Source organism: Rousettus aegyptiacus, unplaced genomic scaffold (assembly GCF_014176215.1).
Source record: "Rousettus aegyptiacus isolate mRouAeg1 unplaced genomic scaffold, mRouAeg1.p scaffold_m13_p_12, whole genome shotgun sequence".
NCBI lineage: Eukaryota > Metazoa > Chordata > Mammalia > Chiroptera > Pteropodidae > Rousettus > Rousettus aegyptiacus.
Window position 1 is genome coordinate 66708309 of NW_023416287.1, and position 24993 is coordinate 66733301.

Below are 24993 nucleotides of genomic sequence, written 5' to 3' on the forward strand. Positions count from 1 at the left end.
CTTGAACATAAATACAATGGCAAGGTCTTAAATAGAAGACAAAATACATTCCCTAAAAACCAAAGTGAATATAGGTCCAGATTGGCAATGGCCTCCACCGAGTGAAATGAACCGACCCTCGTCTCTTTGCATAGCCACCATTCAGGCACCAGCTGTCGACTGTATGGGGTTCCAACTCCTAACTGGAAGGAGATGCCAGGACTTGCATCAGTGTCACAGAGCTCACCAGGAAGACCACATTAAGAGAAACTTCCAGGTCTTTAGAAGATGTGAGAGCAGAAGGTTCTCAGTGATCACAGTCTCCTTATTTTACAGGTGAAGAAACTGAGAACCAGAGAGGTAGAGTGACTCCTCCCAGGGTCCAGAGTAAGTTGGTAACAGAATCTGGAACTAGAATCATGGCCTTTGGACTATGCCAGTGGGAACTATCTTAAAGTTGCAGAGGCCAGGTCCCACCCTAGCATTAGCGAACTTGTATGGACATTTATAATGCTCCACAGAAAAATTTGCTGTGCATATATGATTGAACAACTGCATTATGAGTATTTTTATCTATATTTTTTATCAATTTTTATTTACATTTCTTTTTATGTTTGGGTAACATCTTTATTAAAATATAATTCACGTACTATACAATTTACTCATTAAGGAGGGCTTTTAGTAGGGTCAATTGTTTAATCATGACCACGATCAATTTTTAATATTTTCATTGTCACAAACTGTATACCTATTGTCAGTCATTCTCCTCCCCCAACCCTCCAGCCCTAGGCAACCACTAATCTACTCTTTTTGTTTCTGGATATTTTATCTAAACGTAATTATACAAAATTGTGGTCTTCAATATATAGTTGAGAAAACTGAGGCTCAAAGAAGTTATTTGGCAAGCCCAAGGTCATACACCTATTTAGTGGATGAACAAGCATTCAAATTCAGATCTAATTCTAACTGTGATTACGTGGATATATTCAATCATACAGATATACTATCTTTTGTTTATCTCTTCATCAGTTGATGGACATCTGGGTTGTTCCCACTCTTTGACTATTATAAATAATGTTGCTATGAACATTCATGTACAATTTTTTGTGTAGACATATGTTTTCATTTCTCTTAGATATATACCCACAAGTAAAACTGTTAGGTCATATGGTAACCCTATGTTTAACTTTTTGAGGAACTGCCAAACTGTTTTCCAATTCAACCAACTACACTGATTACTCACTATATGCCAACAACTGTGCTGAACCATTTACATGGATTATTTATCTAGTACTCACAACGCTATGAATAGATATTATTATTTTCCCCATTTACACATTAGAAGCTAAGTAACTTGTGCAAGATGTTACACCTAGTAGTTTAAAGATTTAGAATTCAGACGTAGGCAGGCTGACTCTAGACCCATCACCCTAAATCATGACATTATACCATATCCTTTAAGCACCAAACTTTATGGAAGTGCTACATCCAAGGAGAAAAGGATAGAGGACAGCCAGGTCTTGTTTTGGAAATCGTGGACGACAGAATGTAAAAGGGGCAGGTGCTGGGGAACCTCTTCGTCATTCCTCCTCCACTTCCTCCATTCTTTTTCCAGACACTGTAGGCCTGTTATTGGTCTCTGGGTCCCAAGTAATGTGTGCTGTCAACTTTAAGGGCCCACACATATTTTAGTTAGGCTTGTTTCTATTGTGAAGAACAGAGACCTATACAATATTGATCTGTTAAAGGGTCCGCTACTCTTAGGGTATAGTTGGCACAAAAGGGGAAAGAGCGATCGTATGGGAACTTAAGAGTGAACCCTGTGGTGCAGCTCGGTATCACGGGAATTAGAGGTGGAAGTCGTCAGGTCCTGAGGCAGCTGAAGACCTGGTTTTTCTCCAGCTCTCCCTCTGGAGCATCATGGCTTCTGTCTCTCCTCTTTGCTCCATTCATTACTACCCACCTCCCCCTGATCCTTCGCGGTTTTAGCTCCCTCTCTTGCTTACACATTGCCATGGCCTTGCCACTCCCTGTGGCTCATTACCCTACCTCATCTCCTTAGTTCAGATTATTGGGAAAGAGAGTCTATGAAGTCCAGCTCCTCTTCCTAAGTCATATCACACCAGAGTCACTGACAGCTTGCAGACTGGAGGCCTTAAGCCATGTGCCCACCCTGCCTGGCCAACCAGGCATATGGGTGTGAGGCCTATGGGCCAGGGAAGCAGGTGCCCTTAGCGGCACCATGGGTAGAAGTCATCCTGGGGAATGGCCCTCCCAGCATAGCATATCCAGCCCACACACTCACCCCATGCACAGAGACTACATTTCACCCACCATGATGTTCCCCTCAGGCTGAAGCATAATTTAGGTGAAAGAATCAAACTGCTACCCTGTGAGTGTCTAAGGATCCCCAACCTATACACCCTCTGGGTTATGGCCATAATCTCTAGGTAACCTGAGTTCCACGGCTGCATGGATTACATACAGCCCACCCTAACTCTAATCCACCACTGACTCATTTTGGTTCTCGCTTTAATGCTAGTTCCTATCCTGTGTGTAAATCTGCATGGGGCTTGTATTAGTTTCTGTTGCTGCTGTAAAATTATCCCTAACTTAGTGACTTTAAACAATACAGTTGATTACCTGACAGTTCTGTGGGTTACAAGTCTAATACCGTTCTCATTAGATCAAAATCAAGGTGTCAGCCGGGCTGTGGTCCTGTCTGGAAGCTCCAGGGGCTAATCCGTTTCCTGGCCCCTCCCAGCTTCCGGAGGCTGCCTGCGGTCCTTGGTTTGGATCCCTCTTCCTCCATCTTCGCAGTGAGTAAAAAAAGTTGATTCTATCTTATCATATCACTCTGACCTTCTCTTCTGCCATCCTCCTCCACTTTTAGGGACCACTGTGATCACACTGGGCCCACTAGGATAATTCATAACGCTTCCCAATTTTAAGGTCAGCTAAATATCAACCTTAGTTTGATCAACCTTAATTCTCCTTTGCCATATAATGTGACATATTCACAGGTTCCTGGGATTAGAATGTGCACATCTTTGTGGGAGGGGAGCACATTCTGCCAAATGTAGAGATCAATTAACACTGAATGAGATTCTACTGTATAATGCCGGGGCCTTATTGTGCCACAAAGGAGGTAAAAATTGAGTGGCAAGATTATAAACCTCTAGATAATACAAATCTTTACATATACAACATGTGTGCACATGCTTATGTATAGGTACACGTACACGTACACACACACACACAACCCAGAATCAGTAATTCAGGATATAAGTTATCCAGAGCACAGGAAGCAGGGAAAAAGACCAGCTTTAACACGATTGTTTTACCTGGATTCCATGACCTGGAACTTGGTGACTTTAAAGAAGCAATTACAGTAGAGCAATTCTGATGGTAGTAAAAATGGGACAGAGATAAGGACTGAAAAGGAGGTGAGAAAAACAAGGTCTGGGGAGTACCAGTTTCAGTCCAGAATTTTAGCAAAGGAAAGAAAGAAAAAAACAGACTGTAGCAAGAGCCTTCTACCCTGTTTGTTCCTTGCTGACCTTTCCAAGATCATGCCCCTACAACGAATTAAACTTGGAACCGGGGATACTACTGGATGACAGGTTTCCTGGAACCTAAGCAGGGCAGGAAACAGGAACGGCTACCTGACTGCACAGTGGCTCTCCCACGCATCCAGGGTATTTGATGCTCGGCTTAATTACTTTTGCAGAAAGGACCTAAGTTGCTGCATGTATTAGGGTCCCAGCCGCTCAAAAGGGTCACGGAAAAGAGGTTAAAGAAGGGATTATTAACAGAGGGGTAGGTAGGGTTAAGGGGACTGAGAAGCATGGAGAAGCACCAAAGGATATAGAAGGAAGTCATTAAACCCCTAAGCTTGTGAGGGCAAGGGGAGGGAGCTGCTGCTGAAACCCAGCGAGAGCTACAATTGTAGATTTGCTGGATGAGAGCTGTGCAGTCAGACTGGGCACAGAGGTGGAGAATAAATACTTCTACCTCTTTCCCTTACCATCCTCTGATCTGCTACTGGTGCCTCCCACTGGCTGATCTAATCAGAAGCCAAAGGTCAAGAACACCCAGCTGATGCGGTCTACAGAAGGCAGCTTTGGGGGCAAAGAATGGGAGGGAAGGGTGGAGCAAATAAAATATCCACTCTCTACCCACTTCTGGTTTACTCTTATTTCCAGTAATTCTAGAAATAACTGGATACAGTGAAGCTCTTTGCAGGCATGGCAACCACAAAGTTTCCATCACTGTAAAGAATCTGGGGCTCTGACAGTAATAGAAGGAAGCTCCGAGAGAAAAGTGAAAAAGCAAAGCAACGGAAGGAGAAAAGGCAGAGTTGGGAGGTAATGGAGTAACAGAGAGGAGGAAGCTCTTTGCTGTCAAACTATCAGGCTAAGCCTTGAACCTTTGTGTAAAAACTGGAGCATGGAGCTGTTTACCTAACACCTTAAGCACTTTCAACAGCCCCACATCTGTTGTTATTTTGGATGAGCTTGGGGAGCCATCTCTGCTACTCCTGGGCCCATTCTTGGTTATATTAAAGCACTTTTTAATTGCTGCATTTTCTGAGGCAGAGAAACCCTAATCTGAATGCAGCTTTAAAACCAACAGCAATCAGCAGAGATCCATCAATTAGCATTTGGCATTAAGCAATGCAGAACATTTTCCAAGGCTCCAAGGGCCTCTCCACACCTGAACATTCTACAAGGTTCAGTCTCTCCTGTTTGAATAATATTTGGAGCGCTTGACTCACAGTCTTGACTGACAGAGAGTTTCTCTCAGCTGCCAAAAGAATAACCAATTTTCTATTGTAGCTCTTTTCTAATGCAAACAGAAACAGCTCCAACAAAGCTCTTTATTCTGATACATTTTTTAAAAGGAAAAACGTATCTGCTTCGAACCACTAATTATAATTTATTATAACAATACTTCCCAGGAAGCAGAGTTCTTGCTATAATTAACTGCTGAGGAGTAGGATGAAACAACTATTTATTTAGTTTCAAGCTACTTGTTCAGAATTTGTCACCCCTTGAAACTTAACTCACAATCAGAGCTAAATTCAAAATGTTATGGAAGCACTGTCAACTTTACGTTGAATACTTCTTAGTAATTTTCTTCTTCTTAAGAATTTTCTTTAGGTTATACATTTCCACTAATTGAGGGAAAGGTTTTATCTTAAAATGTTAATATATTTATGCCTTTTCCATGATTTGGAAACATATGATGTTCGGGATCACAGATAGCTTTCAAATGCTGGCCACTCCTGCTGAGCTGTGAGAATTTTAAACTGTGTGACTTTATTGGTATTATTGCAATCAAATATCATAATAGAGACCTTTTTTGTTGTTTTATTCCATTGTCACTGAACCGAGGCTTGTACTGATCCTCAGTTTCCTTACCTATAAAGTGGGGATGATAATATGTAGCCTAAGCAGTTGTCGTAAAGATCGAGTACAATCTTAGCATTTGGCACAGGACTGGGCATATAGTAAGCAGTTCTTACTTTATTCTTTGCCAGCCAAGAAAGGCAACATGGCAATTACTGAAGTGGGTGAGAAAGTATTTTTGCTATGACTGGTCTCTGAGTCCATGATGGGAATTGCCTGCAAATGAACAGCAGAGCAGAACAGTCTCTAAGCAAGCCAGACTTCTGAAATCCTCAATCCTTAATTCACAACGCAGTCGCCAGAACTAAATGGTTTTAAATTATTTGACTCTCAAGTGACTGGGGTGACAAATACTTCTTTCCGTTACCTTCTTATCTAGCTGCCCTGGCTTTCAGATCATTTAGCAAAATGGACTGAGATTTTCTTCTTCAATATGAAGAAATTTGGCTCTTTGGTTCCTGGCCTTTTCTGGTATATAAATTTATGAGACTATTTATAAAGTTCATAGAATTCCTGGCAAGAAAGTTACTTTATAATGATGTATTTCACCTATAGTTATTGAGATGTCTCTTCTGGCAGCTCAGAAAGTTGTCATAGAGAGTTTAAATTTAATGACATCTAACGACATTAGAAATGAGAGCACACAAACATTTCTGATGCATTTTTGATGTATCTTTGAAGAATGGAAATAGTTTAATTACTATTTGTGATTATATAAAAGCAATATGTGATTATCACAAAACATTAAAAATAAGAAAAGCATTGTGCAGGCTCAGCAGGCTTGGGCTGCTTAAGTCTGCACATTTGCAAGGCCTTCAGGACTTGCCCTAGGTCCAGGCTTTGGAGATGACCTCTGATCAGGCCTTTGGAGTATCCTGCCTGATGAATGTCTTTATATGCCTGGGACACACCAGATAGCTTATACTAACAATGGCATTTATGGTGAACAACTATTTTTGCATGACTAAAGCTTTGGGCCATACTGTAGCAGTCTGAACTCTGGAATGAAGGGTCTGCACATCTGTGCGATTGACACATGGACACCACAGCTTGGTGAACTTCCCCAGTTAGTAAGCTTCCCTGATTGACAACACTTCACACATATTGTCACGCATTGTTGCTGGAAGAATTAACTGCTGTCTGTGTGACTCCACTAGGGGAGGACAACTGGAAGCTTGTCCTGTTTTTTCCCTAGTCTCTGTCTTATGTGCCCTTTCCCTTTGCTGATATTCATATGTATTCTTTTGCTGTAATAATCTGTAACTAAGTATAACAGCTTTTTTCTGAGTCCTGTGAGTCCTACTAGTGAATCACTGAATATAATAGATGGTCTTAGGAATGCTTAATGCAAACATAAATAAATAATAAAACAAAGATTATTCATTGTCCTACTTCTAAACATGTTTTCTTTAAATATATACACACAGACTTTTTCTAAATACTTCAACAATTTTGTCCACGTAAAATTAATATTATAGACTGTGTTTAGTAACCTTTTCTCAGTTAATATATAATGAACATATTTCCTATGCTTTTAAATATAAATGTATTTTTTATACAGCATTCCATTGGACAGAAATTATACTTATTTAATCAACCACCTACTGATAAACATTTGGGTTGTTTCCCTTTCTTTTGGTATTATAAACCATGCTGTAATAAATATTCTTGTAGATAAGCTTGTGAAGAGGTTATCTCATTATTTGTGATACAGGGACCTGTGATACGAAGATTTAAGAATCATAGTAACAATCACAGTCTTAAAGTGATTAAAAAGATGTGTCAAAATAAAGTTTCAGATCTCTACCCAGAACATTTTTGATATCGAATATGATTGAGATTGGGCTAAAGTCTGAAGAAATCCTTATTGAATAAATTCATGGAAATCTGAGTCTCCACCATTTTTGACTATATCCATATTGTGGGCTATTAAGTCCAAAAATATGCATTCTTCAGTGGCCCTAAAGAGTTAGCCTACAATTTTCCACTGAAGTTTATTATAACCCATTTTTCAAAAATTAGTTAACTATTAAAAAAAAATTGGCCTATAACTAAACAACTACATGATCAAAAGTATCTGCCAGTAATTTAACTGCCTGATAGAATAAAACTTAATCTTTAGATTAGGACAACATAGCTCTGGGCCTCTACAATATATCATTTACAATGTCCAGTAGTCGGAAAAAATTACTAGAAAATGTGATCCATGAATAACTTAGATATTCAGAGTACTAGGCAAGGGTTTATAGAATAACTATTATAAATATATTAAAGAATTTAGAAGAAAATATGTAAAATGGCTGTACTAATGGGGGAATTTCTAAAGAGAAATTCTTAAAAAGAACCGAATGATTCTTTGTAAAATCAAAAATATAATATCTAAAAAAAAAAATTTTACTTGTGACTTAAACTGAATACTGGATACAGAAGAAGAAATAATCAATAGAATTTTGAAAAGTCAGCAGAAAGTATACAAAATGAACCACATAGAGAAATAATAATAATAGTAACAGTAATAATAAGCAAAAACATCTGAAATTTGGGGGGCATTATCAGTCTAACGTATATGCATAGAGTTGCATAAGAAGAAGAATGGGGAAGAAATATTTTTAGAGAGAGTGAATGAAATTATTTCAACATTGATAAAAAATGTTGATCCATAAATCCAAGAATCTAAATGAACCCCAAGTGGAATGAATACAAAGGAAACCATACCTACACACGTGATAGTCCCACTTCAGAAAACTGAAGAGAAAGAAAAATATCTTAAAATCAGCCAGTGCAAGGAAGGGGACACTTTACATTTAAGGGAACAATATCAATAATGACTGACTTTTCATCAGAAACTATGGAAACCCCTAGACAGTGGAATAATATTTTAAAAACACTAAAAGAAAATATTAGTCAACTCAGAATTCTATACTCAATGAAAATACTCTTCAAAAATGAAGACAAAGTAGGAGTTTTTAGACAAATAAAAATAAAATTCATTACCAATAGAACCACACTGCAAAAATAATAAAAATCAATAAAAATATTTAAAATGTATCTCCTTAAGAAAAAATTGAAGAGAAACTTATTCTAAAATGTATATGGAAGGGCAAAGAGCCTAGAATAGCCATACGGCTTTGAAAAAGAGGGGGAAAGTGGGAGGAATTGTTCTACCCAATTTTAGGACTTGTTAGCTACAGTAATCAAAACAGTGTGGTATTGGTGAAAGAATAGACACTCTGATCAATGAAATAGAACAGAGACTCTAGAAATAGACCCACACAAAAATGCCCAACCAGTTTTTGACAAAAGTTCACAAGTGATTCAATGGAGGAAGGATAGTCTAGTCAGTAAATGATGCCAGAGCAATTGGCAAAAATAAAACAAAAACAAAAACCTAAACCTTAATCTCATACCTTATATAAAAAAATATAATGAAGGAATTACAGACTTAAATGTAAAATGGTAAGATTTTTAGAAAAAAACAGAAGGTAAAATCTTTGAAACCTAAGGCTAAGTTCAAAATCATTAGTTATTATCTATGACATCAAAATTATGATTCCTAAAAGAACATATTGATAAATTCAATTTCGGTAAAATAAAAAAAAACTTTTTTACTTTGTGAAAGACCATAAGAAGATAAAAATAGAAGCTACAGACTGGGAGAAAATATTTGCAAACTATATATCTGACAAAAGACTTGTATGTAGAACATAAAAAGAACTCACAAACTCAACAGTAAAAAAAAAAAAAAAAAAAGCAAGCAATCCGATTAGATACGTTAAGACATTTTACCGAATAGGATATATGGATGGCAAACAAACATAAGAAAAGTTGTTCAACATCTTTAGCTATAAGATGCAAATTAAAACCACAATAAAATATCTTTATAAATCTATTAAAATGACTAAAATAAAAAAATAATAACGAATACTAGTGAGAATGTGGAGAAACTGAATCTCTCATACATTGCTCGTAGAGATGTAAAATGGGGCAACCAACCTGGAAAATAATTTGACAATTTCTTATAAAACTAAATATATATTTTATTCTGACTCTGCATTCACACGGAAAACTTAGGATCACACAAAAACCTGTACGTGAATGTTCACAGCAGCTTTATTCATAATAGCCAGAATTTGGAAACAGCTCAAATGTGCTTCAGTGAGTGAATGGATAAACAAACTGTGGTATGATGGAGTGGAATATTACTCAGCCGTAAAAGAGCAAACTACTGATGCAAGATGCATATTGCATGAATCTTTGGAGCATTAGTCTGAATGAAGAAAGCCAATTCAAAAATATTACATACTTGAAGGACTCCATTTACATAACATTCTCGAAATGGCAGAATTCTAGAGATGGTAAATAAATTTATGGTTGCCAGAGGACAAGCATTTGTGTACAGGGTGGAGGTGTGTAACAATAAAGGGGTAGCATAAGGGAGTTCCTTGGTATTTATGGGCCAGTTTTGCATCTTGATTGTGTAGTTACATAAATCTATAATACAGTAAAATTGCATAGTGCTACATGTACAGACATGCACACTCATATGTGGAAACTGGTGAAATCTGAATAAGGCACAGTTAACAGTATTGTACTAACATTAATTTCTTGGCTTTGGTATTGTATTCTAGTTAGGAAAGATGTTACCACTGGGGAGAAATGGGTGAGGTGAGGGATATACAGGGTCCTCTGAACTAATTTTGCAACTTTCTGTGTGTTTATAATTATTTCAAAAGCAAAATATTTTGAAAAAACTATTAACTGTTTAAAGCAAAAGCAATAACAATGTACAGAGCAGTTTATAAGAAATATAGAAGTAAATTCTACAATGAAATACCACAAACAAGAAATGGAATTAAATACAGGTTCTTATATTGCTTGTGTAATGGTATAATATTAATTCAAGATTGATCGTTATCTTAAGGATGCATAGTATAACCCTTTGAGCAGCCACTAAATATCCAAGTAGTATAGCTAAAAGGAAAATAAAGGGATAAAATGAAATACTAAAAAGTATTTGATTAATTGAAGAGAAAGCATGAAACAAGGAACAAAGAACAGAGGGGACAAATAGAAATAGGAATAAAGTGATTCAATCCAACCATATCAGTAATTATGATAATTGTAAATAGACTAGACACTCCAATAAAAATAAATTGTCATTTGGAGTTTTAAAGAAAAGTCCAACTATATGTTATTTATAAGAGGTATACATTAAATATAAGGGCACATTTGGAAGTAAAAGGGTTGAAAAAGATATGCTACACAAACACTAATCATAACAAAACTGGTATGGTTACAGAAATAAGAGAGAAAGTAGACTTCAAGACAAGAATTATCACCAGTGAAAGAGGAATATTTCATAGTGATAAAAGGGTCAGTTCAATAGGACATGATAATCCTAAACATATGCACCTAATAGCATGCCTTCATATACAAATATAGAAATCAAATATTGATAGAACCAAACAAATTCTATGTCTTACTTGGATATTTTAACACTCTTCTCTCAGTAATTCTAGAAAATGCAAACAAAAACATTAGTAAAGAATGGAAAATCTGAACAACACTATCCACCAAGTTTACTTAATTGACATTTGTGGAACACTCCACCCAATGACAGCAGAACACACATTCTTTTCAAGTGCACATGGAATATTGATTAATACAGATCATATACTGGGCTATTAAAACAAGTCAATACATTTTTTTAAATTGCAACCATACAGAATATAGTCTCTAAACACAATGGAATTAAACTAGAAATCAATTTTTTAAAAAAACAAAAGAAGTCTCCATCTTTATGTCAGCAGAGTCTCCCTGCCTCAGATCATCTAAATAAGATTGTTTCACTCATTCTCTACTCTGTGGAAATCTGATATCCTCTCCTGTATTAGTCGAGGTTCTCCAGAGAAAAAGAACCAACGGGAGATTAAAAATATAGAGCTATTTACTGATTTATTGTAAGGAATTGGCTCATAAGATTATGAGGTTCGGTAAATCCAAAAGCTGCAAGGTCGGTGGCACACCGAAGACTCAGTTGCAGTTCATGTCAAAGCGGCCCACTGGTGGAATTCTTTCTTGCTCAGGGGAAGTCAGTCTTTGTTCTGTCAAGGCCTTCAAGTAATAGATGAGGCCTACTCCCACTATGGAGGGCAGTCTGCTTGACCCAAAGTCTATCCATTTAAATGTTAACCTCATCCAGAGAGACAATTTCACAGTAACATCTGGAATAATGTTTGACCAAATATCTGGGCGCCACAGCCCAGCCAAGGTGACAGATAAAACTAACCATCACACCTCCCAACCATGATTTCTCCTAAATTAGTTCACTTTATGAATCATCAGGCTACTTCACATATGCTGTTAATGAGAAACTTGGACTCTTCCATCAAGTTCTACCAAAACCAAGAAACCAACAGAATCCTGTTCCCAAGGTCTTTGTGGGCATAACGGACTTCAGCGAATGTCCTGGGAGACAGGATGAGCTCCTCATCAGCAACACAAATAACTTCAAGCTGTGCAATAAAACCTCTGCCATTTTGATCCACTCACTTTCAGCCCCTTCCTTTTCTGTTCTCCTCTACCCCAAGTTATTGTTCATTTCTAATAAAAAGCAATCAAGACGTTTCTAGCGATTCCTTGATGTTTACCACCAAACAACACCTCCAGGATCTCACTTTCTATCCTGAGGTATTTTCCTAAGACAACTGCCCCAGAAGCATTCCGGTACCAGCTGTAGGCCATCCCTTCATCTGAAGCCTCTCAACACCTGGTTCCCCGTTTAATTTTGGTTTAAACTTCTATTTAATTCTCATTTTATTCTACTCCCCTCCAAATCATCCAAAAGAAGGAAGAACGTGAAACCGATTACATTTAAAAACTAGTAAATTCCTTCTAAAAGAAGAGGCTCTGTGAACACTCTGAGGCTGGTGATAAGTGAGGGCAAAATGGATGCTTTCTACTTAGGACTCGGTCAGGTGTGGAAGAGTCACACCCAGGTGGTTCTTGGGCCCCAGGTTGATCGTGATCTCTCTGAAAGACGCCTCCCTATGGCAGACACCTTGCAAATGTGACCCACAGATCTCAGCTGTGAAGGCAGGTGTCCCTCACTGGGCCCTTTGTCCCCAGCTCCCACCCTAGTACTGTGACTGGAGGAATGGCGAAGGAAGCTTGCCTTTGACACCTCCCACCTCCAGTTTTAGGGCCCTCTGTTGGAGCTTCTTCCCTGTTGAAATTCAAATAATTTGACTTCCCTCTCGAGTCCCTGTCATGTTGGACAGTAAAGCAATCAATAAAATCAAGAAGATGCCCGTGGTGTTTAATCTACGCCTTTGAAGAAAATACATTGTAAAAGACCATACCTAAAAATGGCGTGCTTGTTGTCCCAAACACAGGTCTAAGTGGACTTTCCCACCAATGGGGGAGATGTTTGGCGAGCAACTGCCTTCATTGCTGCTGTTCAAGCCCAGTTCATTCGAACTGGCGGAGAGAGGGGTTGGGAGTGGACGGAGCGCGTCCCGAAAGCCGAACTAAGGCTGAGGAGGAGCTCTGCACCGAGACTGCTCGCGCCCCAAGGGGCTGGGCGGCGGGCTCCCCAGAGCCACTCTCCAGGCGCAGCACCCACCTCGCGCCCGGGTCGGGCCTTCCTTCGGTCTCTGTATCGTCTTCACCGAGTCCAGGGGCGGCGGGGAGGGCTCTGCTGCGGACCTGCGTCCCTCCGGCTGCAACACAAGACACGAGGGGTCGGAGCAGCGCCCGGGTCCCGTGTTGTAGCCCGAGGTCTCACACCGTGTCTTGGCGAGCCTGGCCGGGCGGGGGAGCCTGCCCCGCGTCCTCTTCCAGGTGGGCCGCCCGGTTCGGCTTGGAGAATCCAACATGCTGAACATCAGGACTAGAAAGCTGTAAAACAACAGGATCTGGCTTTGGGATTGGGCGCTGCGACTGGGACGGTGCCGAGGAAAAACCAGCGGTTCTGGTGACCCACAGCCCGGGGCCTCGAGCACAGAGCCCTGCGCAGGGCAGCGTGCAGGCCACGTGCACGCAAATACTTAGCTGTCCACACGCCTTTTCCTTCAAATAGTGAATTATGGCTGTTTACAAGCCACTAATTATAGTTTATTATAACAATAGGTCCTAGGAAATGAGTTCTTACTCAAATACTATGATGAGAATTTTATAAATGCCAGCCTAGGACAATGAATTGCCCTGAATTATAATGAATATTTGCACTTTGGGAGCGAGGCAGTAAACACATTATTGCTATCCATTTCCAATGGGCCTATGGAGGATTTATTGCTTATTTATGGCTGATTTTTATTCAAAAACTCCTACATATCATTTTTCTATGGATTCTTTTTGGTGAGTCAGTTCTGCTTTATTCTTATAAAATAAAATGAAGTAGGCCCCGAATAAAAAAAAAAAAGTAGAATACATTTCTCCTATAGAATCCCTCTGGGCTAAGTTCTTTGCAGAGATCATGGGCTTCAGAACTGACTTCCAGTGCTCATCTTTCGAGAAGGCAGAAGACAGCATATATTTGATATTAAGTCAAAGTGTAGAAATTAAAGATCACACGATTTTGTATCAAGGAAAGAATTCCACAGATTCACCAAGTAGAAGAAAGAGGGATAACAATACAGGCGTACCTTGGAGACACTGTGGGTTCGGTTCCCAACCATCACAATAAAGCCAGGTGTAATCTTTTTGCTGGTAGAGGGTCTTGCCTTCAATTTGTAAAAAAAAAAAAGACGGCAACACCTGTGAACCACAATAAAGCAAAGTGCAATAAAACAAGGTACACCTGTATCATGCCCATGTTTGTAGAGGAATTTTAAATTGAACAGTTTTGAAAGGAAAAAATTCTTTCTTCTGCCTAAAAGATCAAAAAGACTTACGAGAGTTCTTCACAGATGACCTGAAGACTCACCATTAATATCTGAGTGTATACCACACCTTAGAGGCACACATTCCCCCCAAAGTTATTTTGTTTCCCAAAGTCCTGTCACAGGCCAGGCAATCCCTACCCAGGACCACATCAGGTTGTGGGGAAGCAGTAGAGGACACAGGGCAGTTTGGGCACTGTTGGCTGCCATACCATCTCCTTTCCCTGTCTCTTCCTCTCCAGCAGAACCTGACTGGATTCCCAGTAGCCATGTCCTAGCATCTTTTGCAGTTGGTGGCCCGTGACATAGTTCTAACCATGAGGGCTATAAGCTATTTTTCTGTTGTCATGTGGCCTGACAACGGTAGGCACGTGCTTTTTGGCTTTTGGCTTTTACTCTCTCCCTGCCCAGAATATGGATGTGCCGTCTGGAAGCCATCCTGTGAGCATGTGGGAAAAGGAGTCTGCATTCTTAATGGGCCTTGCACCAGCCTTGACCTCCCGCCCACCTCCAGGCTTGTTAGTTACATCAATGCATTCATTCACAGAATATTGCCGCAGTAGCTCCTGTAGCCTGCATTCTTCTGGACACCAACAATACCGCAGGAGCAAGGCAAACAAAGTGTCCTTTTAATGTGTCCTTATAAAGGTCACATTCTACGGTAGACAGATTATACATGAGTAAAGAAGCAGATATATAATGGAAGGGGAGGGTGCTTGGGAAAGAAATAAAGCAGGACAAGGGGGTTAGGAAGTGCAAGACGGGAGTGGTGCTGCGAAATTACAAGGTGACCTGAGAAGAGCTGAAGGAAGACAGGGCACAGACTGTGTGACATCTGCCACCGGAGGGAGAGAGGGAGGCAGAGCAAATTATATCAATATTGCAGGCTTCAGAAAACCAGTGGATGGCAACAGAGATGAAAAGGGTTAGTGCCTTGTTTTCGGTCCCCTCGTATGTCAAACAGAATTGCATTTGACTACATGGACCAGAAAACTGACTTCATGGCTTAAACAGGCAAGAGGCTTCTTTCTTCACACCCAGGCCCACTGTGGCAGGCTCGCTCTCCTCTCTGCTCATGTCTCCAAGAAGCTCCCAACTCCCTGATCTTGCCCTCCATAAGCTCCTGGAGCACTGCGGTGTGTCAGCCCTCTAGCTTGTGGATGAGTTTCTGGGGTCTCTGAGCTTTTCTGTCTTGTCTCTCCTTGACATCACTCACTTTTTAAGACTCTGTTGTGTTTGAGACGCCCAGGACAGGACCTCTGCAAAGGGAGAGCCTATCACACAGCCACCTGGCAGTGGCCTGCTGTTGGCTGTCGGGAGGAGCTCTCGACTCCCCAGGACCTCTGCTTAGAAAGTCCAGATGCCCGATGTTATCTGTGTCCACGAGCAGCCAAGTTCAGAGGGCTGGCTCAGTCTGACTAAACTCAGAAGAAACTGAAATTCTGCACATGACGACCTTGCCTTTGAAAAACAGCGTAAGTGGGTTTGTGTTATTGAGTTCTGTTTCAAGAAGGTGAAGCTATCCCAGTGCTTATCAGCAGTTCTGATGTGAGTATGTGTGACACCTATGGTGTATTTTGAGAAACTAAGGGACATGGAGGCAGTCAAGGACATTGAAGAGAAAGCCCCATGCTGATGCAAGAGCAAGGAGATTCGAACTCCAGCCCCGGCTAGCGCATAGCAGAGGGTGAGGCCACCATGAGGGAACCCCAGGAACGAACTGCGTGCACGCCATGCCCATCTGCATGATGCTAGGAGAGCTGGTTGATCTCCAGCGTCCCCAGCAACCAGCAACCAAAGAGCAGGCAAGGCAGGGGCAGAGCCTCGGTCCCTGGGAGCCCTCCTGTACCTGCCCCATGCACATCATCCAGGGGCAGTGGGCTGGGCCTTCTACTCCCAGTCAGAAGCCTGGCTCACTCTGGGCATTCGGTTGGAACAGTAGAGGGGCAGGGATAGTCATGGGTGGTCTGCACCCCTCGAGTGGAAGGTTAGCAGTGGGCCCAAGAGGAGTTGGGGCCCGGCTGGGAAGCTCCTGGCCAGCCAAGCTGGAAGGCGAGTCCAAGGCAGGAGGGGCCAGGAGAGGCCTGAGAGTGGAAAGGGGGTGGTGTTGCAGGACGATAAGGACAAGACAAGCCTCCTGTCCCCTCGCACTGCCTGGGCCCTTCCACCCCCAACCCCAGCCATCATAGTCCTGGAAGGAACCAATCATTCTCCTCTCTGTCCACGCTGAGATGGGCTGCGTGACTTGTTTGTGCCAATGACAGATCCGAGTGAGGAGAGAATGGGAATCAGAAGGAACAGCTTAGAACAAAATTCAAAGCTCATCTGCTGGATGGATGGTGCAACAAGGAAAAGCAGCAGGCAGGGAGGCCCGAAGCCCAAGGACAAAGGAGAAAAGATGCTCCACAGTTAAGTCAAAGAGCACCTGCAGCAGGTGTAGACAGTTATGGGCAGAGGGTCAGGGGCCTCCTCAAGAACAGTGAAGTCTGGAATGGGGTAAGACTTGGGGGATTTATTTACTGAACAGCCAGTGACTTTGGCGAAGTACAGCTGGATGTGAGGGCTGCACAGAGCAACCTGGCAGCTCCCCCACTGGGCAGAGCGAGGCCTACAGTAAGAGGGCGGTGGGAGAACCCCACCACAGCCTGTGCATCTGGGGTGCAGGCCCCCGGATGTCTCCCAGCAGGGGCAGGACTCATGGCAACCTGCCTGGGAACTTGGAAGGGGAAAGGCTGTGCCAGAGACCGGAGCTCGTGAAGGAACCTGACCTGTGAGTGTCAGCTTTCCTGGGTGGGAGGTGAGCCCCCTGGCCCCTCGCCACGCCTCACCCAGGGTCACTCACAGCATGCCCCCAGCCAGGCACAGTCCACCCCAGTATGGCAGACTCGGCAGAGGGAACACCGAGCAGCACAGCCTGAGGTATCCTCACCTCTGCCTGGCCCGGGGTCTGACTTCGGGGAAGGACCACAACCCTTGTGAGAAGTGGCGAGGACAAGGCTTGCAGAAGGGCAGAAAAGACCCAGCCGAAGGCACGCCTCATGCTCTGAGAGCTACAGAAATCTACTGAAGACTAGCAAATAAGTGAGAGACTGCAGAGCTACTTGAAAAATGACAAAGTAGGAAATATTAAAAATGGCATCACTGTGCAAGGAGGTGGGTTGCAGCAGGAACACCAATTAAACAGACTCATTGCTTTCCATTTTCTGCAGGTTCTATTTTCACTCTATTTTCTTCTATGTACTTTTACACCCTAAAAAAAAGCCTCCACATTACATGGTCACCTTTCATCCATTTGTAATTCTCTCTCTCTGAGGCACCATAAATTTTTTTTATGTTATTATCATATTAGAGATCTAACATGTTTTTTCCCCTTGCCTTTAGAACGTGAGGCTCACAGACGCTTTCCAAAGCAGGATGGAAGACCACACGGGAAGGGAAGGGTGGGAGCTACTGGTTTATGGCATTTAATAGAACTGGCCCATTGGTAAAATCTCTGCACCTACTTTGGAAAGAATACTAATGAGAAAAGAAAGACTATGCCTCTTAGCCTCTACCAGGTTATTTAGAGGAACATGGCTATGGAGAAGGGGTATGACCTCAGAGTCAGAAGATAAGACTTTTGAATTCTACATGGCGATGTCCTTACTGTGGGACTTCAGCCAAGTTACTTAAACTTTCTAAGCCTCGGTTTCCTCCTCTGCAAAAGAGGGATATGAAAACCTGTCCTGGCCTCTGCACAGAACTGTTTTCACAGGTGAAGAAGCATAGAGTCTTCTCTGCCACTCCTGAAAAGGGAGTGAACACTAACAATAAAATGTTATGTTGATGCGAGACATTAGTGAAATTCTTATTTAAGGAAATTATTCACTCCTGTATTTGTTTAATGTTTATTGAATTTATTTAATTATTATTCATTTATCATCATTATTGTATGTCTGATCCTATGTTAAGCATTGGAAATAGGGTAGTGAATCCCACACCTTTTCAGGACATAGTGGTCAGGTTGTTACCTGCACCTAAATGCAATCCTATTTCATACCCAAAGGGACAGCAGAGAGGATAAGATAGGACCTAAGATTTGGAGCCCAATTGCTGTGGGTTCGATCCCAGCTTACGATTTGTGTAACCAGGGGAACATTACATAGTCCCTCTGAAAACAAGTATATCTTAAAAGAAGTTGGTCCATAGTGCCTGACACAGATGGAGAACCCCGTGTGTAGCCGCCGTTATTGCTGCCATATGCAATGCTGTTTTCTTCATGGTGACACATTTAGAAGTGACATGAAGGCTTACTCCTCAGGCTCCCCGCAAGGGTGACCCTCGATCCACTCCTCTTTGGTGGTCAGTCTGAATCTCAGACAACAGGGGAACCTCTACAGCCTCCAGCTCTGGAAGGATGAACTTGCCAGTAAGGCAAACCAGGGATGTGCCACACATGCCCCCAAGTGCAGGATCTCGGAGAAGGGGAAGGTCACTACGGCTGGTAGCCAGAGAGGTGGCCTGGCTCCTTGCACATAGTCGGGCTCAGCATACCCAGCCAAATACACAAACCAATAAATGAAGTTCAGTCTGAGCTAGGCGTTTCACAGAAACCATGGTTATAAATGTCTGCTTTTGGTGTGAATGTACTGGGTGCCAGGCACACTCCTAGTACGTAAGAAGTCTTGACCAACTTTAGCAAAACAGGTTTGGGACTCACCATCAGGTGTGGGTTACCTTCTGGGGAGATTCAAGTCACAGCTCATGAAACCACATAACTGTGGGATCAATTCAAAATTGCAAAGTATCAACCTGCAAATAAGATAGATTTGGTAGAGTAATTTAAAAATATTGAAGTTGGGGAAGCCCTTTCAGGCAGAGAATGTCTTGGAGGCTGGGTCCCCCTCCTTGCTGTAACCCATAAATGTTATCAAACACTGTGCTATCTTCTGTCCTGCTGCCTTTTGACCAAAAAGGAGGCTCCCCCTCCAGACTTGATTCGACATAGATTTGCCAGACTCTCTGAAACTATCAAAAAAAGTTATGCTTCCATTCTCCAGGCCTTCTACATGGACTCCTACAGTGGCCTCCTGGCTGGAGGCCAGTCTAATTCCTGCTAATTGTCCACACTCCCCCCTCCCCTCAGCCACCGGCACACACTCCATTTTCCAAAGAGTAAAGCTTAACTCCTTAGCCTGGTGTTTAAAAATGCTTTACAGTGCGGTCTCTGACCATTTCCAGCTACTCCTCCATTAGCATTTCACAGTCCAGAGAAACTCACTGCTTCCTTGCTTCCCTCCTCCACAATTTTGCCCATACCAGCCTCTCCACGGGGCATGCCCGCTTTCCCGTTCCTGCCCCTCTCCACACTCGTTATTGTTAAGGGTCCCCTCTGCTTAAAGGCCCCCGTTTCTCACCTCCTCAAGTGCTAAGATTGAAAGACATTTTTGATACTTCTTTATACTGCAGGTCTTTTAAACAATAAATCTTTTTTACATTCCCTGGTTGTAAGGTCCGTTAGATTAGGAACTAAATCATGTATGGTTTTGTATACCCTGTGGTTCCTAATAAGATATCTTGAATATTGAGGGCATGTAATAAATATTTGTTGCATAAATTAATATTTAATTACTTCATAAAAGTTCCCCTATTTGTCATGGAAATGGCCTTTTTCTTCCATAGTCACAATATAAGTCAACATTTCAGAAGCTTTTGCTGATATCATTTTCTTGAGCACTGTTATTAATAATTGGGCTTAAAATGCTCATTTAAGTGCCCAACTTGTACATAAGAGGTCTGCTTTCCTGGTGATGTTCACACTCAGCCATAATTATCTGTCAGAAGAGGCATGAAGAGGTGAAGAGATGAAAGCTTGGAAGGGCAGATGTGCCACCTCGAAATCCTGAAATGAGGGGGCAATTATCAGCAGGCTTGAGTGCGGAGGATGTGGGGGTCGGGGTTAATTGTGTGAGGCCACTTGTTCTGCATTTCATGGAATTCAGTCTCCCTCTGCCACCCAGTCCCAACACACACACACACACACACACACACACACACACACACACTCACACAGCCCTCTCCCTGCTGGGAAGGAGTGACCCCAAATGCACAGGTCTGGAGCTAACTGAAGTGTGCTCACTCAAGGACCAGAACTCAAAAACATGTAAGGGTCCAGATGGGCCTTCCTGGTCTTCCTAAACACAAGAGTCTCAACCTAATTCAACCTTTCATTTATTCCTCAGGGTCATTATCATGAACATTATTTATTGTACTATGAAGTCATACTGTGGTTGTCTCAGAATCTCTGTGCTTTTTCCTCTCAATTGCTAAAATATTTAGTTTCTGTATCTGCTTTTCATAATTTTCCAACCTCACATTGACTGTCAGATTCTCTGTGGTCACTTCATGAGGGGTTAATGTGCAGAAGCAATCCCCTTGTCCTATTTGCAAAGGCCAGGAAACCAGCTAGCAAGGCTGGAGGGCTGTGTCAGAGCAAGACTTTTGTTATTAAGATTGAGAACTAGTTGTCTTTGCTACATTTATTCTGGAAGGGCTGAGGCCTTTCCTGCTTGCTCTCTGGCTCCCTAGAAAGTTCAAGCTGTAAAAAAAATCCCAGTTCCAAGTGAAGATGATGGACAGATCTGTTCAGTGTATCATCTCCACTTTACGATCAGCAATTTACTTTCTGTGCAACAGCGTCATTCATTGCGTTAAATTAATGCCAGTAATTTGAATTTTATTGGCTTTGTAGTTTCTATTACATTCAGTTGGAAATTTGTTTTGGCTTTATTACTGTATATGAGCTTATAGATATTTAAGTAGTTTTATAATAATAAAGCCAACACTGGGGATTCATAAGAATTTTTCTCAGTCCTGCTTTGCAAAATCTTTCCTGGTTTGTACCATGAGCCCGACACTTGACCTGCTCATTGGGGAGGCTTGTCCTTGGATCTGTTCTTCCCTACTGGTTGTTACTGATGCAAAGTGACTGGCAATAGCCATTCACACCGAAGGAAGCACTGATGAACTAGGTTATAAGGCTATAAAGGGATCACTCGGATCATCCAGAATATACAGATATTCGTTTTTTTATTACCATCAAAATATCCACAAAACTTTTTTTAAAAATTAAACTTCTTACTTTGAAATAATTGTAGAGTCACGTCCAGTTATAAGAAATTATACCGAGAGATCCCACGTATCACCTAGTTTCCCCAAAGGTAACACCTGGTAAAACTATAGTAATATCACAACCAGGCCATTGACATTCAGAATGTCAATGACAATGCACCAATCTTAATCAGATTTCACCGATTTAACATGCATTTACTCATTGGTTTATTTTTGTGTGTATTTAGTTCTATGCAATTTTATCATGTGCTGTTTCCACCTCCACAGTCAAGAACTAGACCAGTTCCATCACCGCAAAGATCCCTTTTGTAACCACACCCACCTCCTGAACCCCCAGCAACCACTGATCTGTTCTCCATCACTACAATTGGTCATTTCAAGAATGTTCGACAACTGGAATCACAGTATTCAACCTTTAGGATTGGTTCTTATATATTCAGTACAATTCCTTTAAGATCCATTCAAAGCACTGAGTGTATCAATAGTTTGTTCTTTTTTATCACTGAGTAGTATTCCATGTTATGGCTGTACCACAGTTTGTTTAACCATTCACCTGTTGAAGGACATCTGGGTTGTTTCAAGTTTTTGGCTATTACAAATAAAGCTGCTATAAGCATTCATGTACAGTTTTTTTTTAATTAATTTTTTATGGTGACATTGGTTAATGAAATCCAATAAGTTTCAGCTGTACACTTTAACAGTAAGGCAAATACGTACATGTTTACACTGTGTGTTCAATGTACAGGTTTTTGTGTAAACACAGATTTCATTTCTCTGGGATGAACGCTGGGTTAAGAGTGAAAGCGCTGGGTTATATGGCAGTTGTAGGTTTAGTTTTATAAGAAACTGCTAAAGTTTTCTGGTGCACCTGTACCAGTTTACTCAGGATAACATTTTAAAATTCTCATCAAGAACTGTGGACTTCAATTTGCAAAAACACTAATTTACTGACACTAGATAACTAAACAATCAGCAAGGTGTCCTTGAAGATATAAAAAGGGAAGCAGCTAGTTCTATACGGGCAAAAATTAACTCTTAATGAACAGAGACTGGGAAAACTTTAAAGTTTCAGGTAGTTTTCTGCCTCCCAAATGGTGGAGGCTTGAATTCTGAGGAATTCCCTTGTAGGAAAAACACTCGAATGGCCTTTTGGTTAAATTTGAGTCGATCCAGCCCCTGGTTCCTCGTGTTTGGAGGTCGACCCACCTCTGGAAGGAGCTCTGCGGGCCAAGAGCTGGAGGAGAGTGTGGCGCTGTGTGCGGAAGGCGCCCTTCGGTCTACATGCACCTCTGGAGCTCCAGCGTCAGGGGCCCCTTTCTTGTCAGGTCACTTCACAGACCCTGAGAATACGGTCACACATTCCTGTAAAATCTCTAGAAGGGTGATATTTTAACCACCGTTGCCTAAGACCACCGACTGTGTCTACTCCCAACTCTCTTCTGTATCACACAGATGATGGTGAAATGGCCATGATATCTGGGGACTCCGTGAGGTCTCAGAAGAGGGCCTGCCTTATACTTGAGGCCTGTAACATCTCCTTAGGCTGGAGGTTCCCAGAGTGAGGGGCAGTGGCCCAGCACCATGGCTGGAGGCTGTGCCAGAGACCGCAGAGGGTTCTGCCCCAAGCCTAAGTGAGCATGTGCCTGGGGGACCCTTGGACACAACTACGTACTTGGAGATATGCAGTGTACAGGCGGGAAGATAGTGGGGCTTACAGAGCAGTGCCCACAAGGCCTTCTACGAATCCTAGTGCCCAGGCCGCCTTTAAATAAGCCAAGTCAGGGATAGGACTCATGCTGGGTGTGACCAGGCCCTAGGATCTTACTAAGCTCTCCAGATCATTCTAGGAGAATGATCTCAGCCAAGGTTTAGAGCTGCTGAGCTTTTGGAATTTGGGCATTTAAAATGACATGTACCTTATTTTATAACCATAATTGAGTGATAGCAGGACTTTGCATTACTTGTATATGATTATGACTGTATTAAATTCGTCTATGACAATGGTGGGAAATATCAACCTCCATCTCATTTCAACCGCTTCTGTCTTGTTCAGCTTCCTGAAGCTGCTTTCACTGGCATTCCTTCCCTCCTACCCTACCACCCCCACTCAGCTCTAAACCACCCCTATCTCAATTCTAAAAGCAGTCCCTGTTGAAAGGGGAAGTGATTTGGGTCATTTAGCCTCCCCAGGCACCCCTGAGCTGAGTGGCCTGTGGCTGACCACCTCATTCCCCAAGATTCATTTGTTGCCTTTAATGACAGTGACTGTCACAGGGCTCTCATGCACCCCTGCAGAGCCAGCCCTCCCCACCCATGAACCCCCTCATTCATGTTCTGGTTACAATCCATGCGTACTGTTCCATGGCCGAGGTCCTACTGCCCCTACTCCTGAGTGTCCCTTGACCCCATGTCCAGAGTCTAACAGTCAGATGGAGAACTCTAAGTGGCCTCCCCAACTCTTTAGCACTGACCACCCTGGATTCTAGGTCTCAAAACTCCAGCAGCTGTCCTTGTATGAATCATACCTGAGCTGACCACATGCTTCCCTGCCTGGTACCTCTGTCACAACACTTGCCACAGGTCTCATGCCAGGACCTGGTACTTTCACCCTACTCAAGGAATCGCTGTGCTCCATCAGCAGTTCAGAACTATGACAGAAAGACCATGTGAACAGGAGTCAGGAGATGGGCAGTATAATGCCAGCTTTTCCTCTGGACTGCCTTCCTATTGCTGCTGTTAACAAAATATCACTAACTTGATGACTTAAAAAATATTACGTCTCAGGTCTGAAAATCAAAAGTTCAATGTGAGTCTTATGGGGCTAAAATCAAAGTGTTAGCAGAGCTGCATTCCCTCTGGAGGTTATAGGGGCAAATTTGTTTCCACGTCTTTTTCAGTTTCTAGAAGCCACCTGCATTCCTTGGCTCGTGGCTGCATCACTCTGACCTCTGCTTCTGCTGTCACATCTTCCTCTTTAACTCTGGCCTCTTGCCTCCCTCCTATTTGGACCCTTGTGATTATCCCTGGATAATCCAGGATAATTTCTCCATTTCAAAATCCTTAACTTAATCACATTTGAAAAGCCCCTTTTGCCATGTAAGGGAACATATTAGAAGGTTCTGGAGATTAGGGTGTGGACATCTTTGGGGACCATTTTCCACACTTATCACAACTCCTAATTTTCTGTGTGATCCTGACCAAACCATCCACTCCTCCAAGCCTGCCTCATCTTGTATATCATAAAGAATTGAGCTGATTCACACCTTTTAGCTCTAAAATTCTATGACCCTGTGATCCAGGGATCGCCAACACACTTTGGTGAGATGACAGCTGAGGTCAAGGGCTGTCCCCCTGGTTATGGTGGGGCTGTCCCTGCAGAAGTCAAACAACATGGGGCCGAGACCAGGGCCTGCACCCTCTCAGCATGCTTCCCTGCCCAGATTGACTCAGTGTATGAAATCTTGTTCTGTAGAAACCTGGAGCAGTGTCTGAAATATTTTTAGGGAATTATATTTTCTGTTTTTTTTTTTTTTCTCCTCTGTGTCTTGAGTAAAGCTATCTCATAAAGCAAAGATTGCTCCTTGCTGTTCTTCATGGATTGGGATTTGCAA

General features: G+C 42.1%; 1 protein-coding gene and 1 pseudogene across 2 annotated transcripts in view; both read right to left on the reverse strand.

Moving 5' to 3' along the window:
* LOC107501298 overlaps positions 1-24993 on the reverse strand; it is a 104344-nt gene that overhangs the window by 60385 nt on the left and 18966 nt on the right. The gene's annotated exons all lie outside the window — the stretch shown is intronic.
* On the reverse strand, positions 12752-21943 carry LOC107501288 (annotated as a pseudogene). The gene is made up of 2 exons (XR_001594727.2): positions 14414-21943; positions 12752-13289 (listed from the first exon to the last, which is right to left on the reverse strand). The product of XR_001594727.2 is annotated as an uncharacterized LOC107501288 (transcript).